Raw genomic sequence first — 3,593 nt, forward strand, 5'->3', positions numbered from 1 at the left:
ACAGAACCAAACTTGGAGGTGAGGAGGGAGTTGGCTCCAGTGAATCAAGCAGCAAACTGGAGAGAAGGGACATCTTGACCCAAGGCAGTAAATTGGAATGGATGGCTGAGCAACGGACAGATCGTGTGTCCTTCATAGTGTGGAGACCACTTTCAGTTTGGAGTCCTGCGGAAGGGAAACTTTGCCTCTAACCCCACAGCAGGGAGCACAGTGTCAAGTGGGGACATTGCAGCAGAGTTGCGGCAAAAATTCTGAAGTACTGTGGGAAAATATGTTTCTAAGGAGGGGCCAAAGTGATTTGCCTAAACAAAGTGCTGGGAAAATGTGAGTAAGAGGTAGATGAGGCAGTCAAGGCATGATCACTTAGTCATAGCATCATAAGAATTCTACTCAGAGTCCTTAAAAGGTTGTCCGGTAAATTCTCTGACTCAGGTGGGTCAGCTTTGAAACCATACTGAATACCCAGGCTTGTATACTTGGATGCCTGTTTAAAGGCATTTGGAAAGAAAGATCTCTAGTTTGGAAATGTATTCTTACACTGAAGCACTCTTTCAACTGAAAATTGTTTCTTACATATTACTATACTCCATTTTCTGTCTTTGAAGAGACTTAAGTAATTTGAATCTAGGAAGTGAGTTGAAGGACCAATTTCTCATGACTATTTGACCTCGCATTTTGTCATCTTGCTTTTCAGTGCCATAGTTTTTACATCTATAAATCAGAAATGATAAGTAACCTCCCTTATAGGAACGTAATGAAGATGAGAAGATATAATATTAAAAAATATATTGAGCCAGAAATAAAAAGCTTTATTTAAGCAAGTCTATTATTATAATAATCTGAATTACTACTAACAATGATAGTTGTAATATGTCTATTTGCAGAAAAAAAGTGAAAAAAGTAATTTCTGGTTTGGGTAAAGATGTGTACTTGAATTAAGAAAAGAAAAGATGAGTAGTGACATTTGGCTATCACTTGATTTTCCATTTGTTACAGAAAACAATTGAGAATTTCTATCTTTGCGAGAGAGTGAATTGTACAAAAAATAAGTACTATTTTGTATTTGAGGCCAAAACTGGAAATCAGTATGACTTCAAGTTTTTTCATTAATTTTCATACCTTTCTACAATAGCCCCCAGATATGTTAAAATCAATCTTTTACTTTCTAATTTGGGGTCATTTTTTGGTGTGGATGGTCATCAATCTCGAAGGGAATACTACCCATTTTTAAAGTAAGAATTAATAGTGATTTCTAGGTGGGAGCATGCAATCATATATCATATCCATGAGCTTTAAGGTTTTCCCAGCAGGGATGCTCAATAGAAGTCTGGCAGCTTTTGTAGTCGCCAGCAATTCCATGGTTACTGTCCGAAGCAGAAAGGGCACATCATCAAAATTCTTCCTTCAAATGCGATCTTGTCTTCCTGGAATTTGTAATATTTTTCTAATACGAATAGGGAATATTTTTTGAGAGTGCACAGTCATGTTAAAGTCAATACTCTGGAGAAATACTTTCAATTAAAATTCAGAAGGTTTAAGAATCCAGGCTAGAAAGGATTTCCCTGACCTACAAAACCTAATAAGATTTTTCCTTTCCATTTTCTCCCTCCTCGTCCCCTCTAAGTGTGTGGAGCCGTCCTGCTTTCTTACCTGGTGGCCCCATTTAGTTCTGCCCTCTAGACATTTAAGTCAGAAAATGGCTTTAAAGAATGTTTTGAGAAAACTTGACATACTGATCTACTCTCAAACTCAATGAAAATTTTTTTTAAGCTGGAAAAGAGAAAGAAACCACAAAAGCAAAGCAATAATGATATCTTTTAGTTAAGTAAGAGAAATCTGACTAGGAGACAAAGAGGTAGAATTTGTGGTGATTGAGGGAATTAAAATAAGAAATACTGAGAAAGCAGGGATTTTCAAGCCTGAAGGGAGGGCTTGATTTTCAAGCAGGTGTAGGAGTGGAACAGGGTGGATCCTTGTTAGAGTGGCCCTGTCTTCTGTGGGGCCAGGTGCCAACCTTTAATCTCTCTTGGTCTTAGCTACAAAGTGGGATCTGAATGGTACCTTACCGCAGAATTTCTTAGTAGTGTTGAAGATAGTATGCATGTATACAGTACTTTAGGGTTTCAGTACCTAAGTATTCACTCATTTGAATTATTACTATAAAAAATTAAATTCCTGAATGTGAGGGAGAAAAATGTTTTTTTTTTTCCTGTGAATGTGTTCTTCTTAGGAGTATAGCTATTCCACTGAAAGTAATAAAACATGAGTGTCCATTGGAGATCATTCTTACTCAAAATCAAGGTGAAGGTGGGAGAAATGCCCAGGGCAAAAATGAAGAGGCGCTGGCCGTGTTCTGCATAGTGCTGAGAGGGAGCGCCTCCTTAAATTTCGCTTGTGAGGTGCCTCTCCTGCCTCACCTGAGCCCCTGTCTTGTTCAGAGATTGTCCTGCCTTGGGACGCCTGGGTGGTTCAGTGGTTGAGCAGTTGAATATCTGCCTTTGGCTCAGGGCCTAATCCCAGGATCCAGAATCAAGCCCCACATCAGGCTCCCTGCGAGGAGCCTGCTTCTCCCTCTGCCTGTGTCTCTGCCTCTCTCTCTCTCTCCTTCTCTCTCTCTGTCTCTCTGTCTCTCATAAATAAATTAAAAAAAAAAAAAAAAAAAAGGACATCCTGCCTGGCTCATTGGCAACTACCTTGTTTCTCCCTAGCAATTGCCTTCCTACTTAAAATATCTGGAGTCATGACTGCCACTTGTTGTCAGACTTCTTTGGCTCCCCAAAGAATCCCAAAAGAGATCATTACAGGGCGCAGCATGTGAAAGGGAAGAGAAGTGCATTTAAGACTGTAAATTGTAACTGCAGAGATGATCTCATGTGTAGTCGTCAAAGAAGTACACGGAGGGACTTACTAAAATTTCCACTGTTGAGGGTAACAAGTCATGACCTCATTTTCTCACACCAGGACCTTGGTATAAACACTAAGAATAGCAAGTAGGACCTTTTTTATTGGCTTGTCAAGAACAACATTGAAGGATGGAAGACACCAGTCTCCTTCGAGAACTAGAAATAAGGGGCGGGGTGGGGGGGGTTGAAGGCCATTGGTAGACAGCCTCCAGTGTACTTATTTTTCTTAGGCATTATTTTCAAAATGTCTGTAAAGGTATGATACTTTCACTATCCGATCCTTTCAACCACTTTCTCAATCTAAATCATTTGTGAACATAGCCTGATAATAACTAGTTCTTTTACTCTGGATTGCTGTCTAATTTGGTAAAATCATATAACGCCAGCTATTTGAGAATGGTAAAATCTATTAGGAATGTGTTTGTCTAAGCCAAGGAAAACCTCACTGCAAGGACTTTTAGCAAAGGTGATGCTCTTCCTCATGTAACAGATATGAAGAGTCAGGCAGTTCCTAATGTTGGTTCAACTCCTTAGCTCTCTTGGTCTTTCTCTCTTAATCCCAATAAGGCTGAGCAGCTCCAGCTATGGAAGCAAAATATAAAGCAGAAAGGAAGGGCAGTGGAAGGACAGCACATTGTGGCTGTCCTTTCTTGTGAGGAAAGCAAAAGCACCCCAAACCAATACTCCTCC

The sequence above is a fragment of the Vulpes vulpes genome, chromosome 16 (genome assembly GCF_048418805.1).
Source record: "Vulpes vulpes isolate BD-2025 chromosome 16, VulVul3, whole genome shotgun sequence".
Classification (NCBI taxonomy): Eukaryota; Metazoa; Chordata; class Mammalia; order Carnivora; family Canidae; genus Vulpes; species Vulpes vulpes.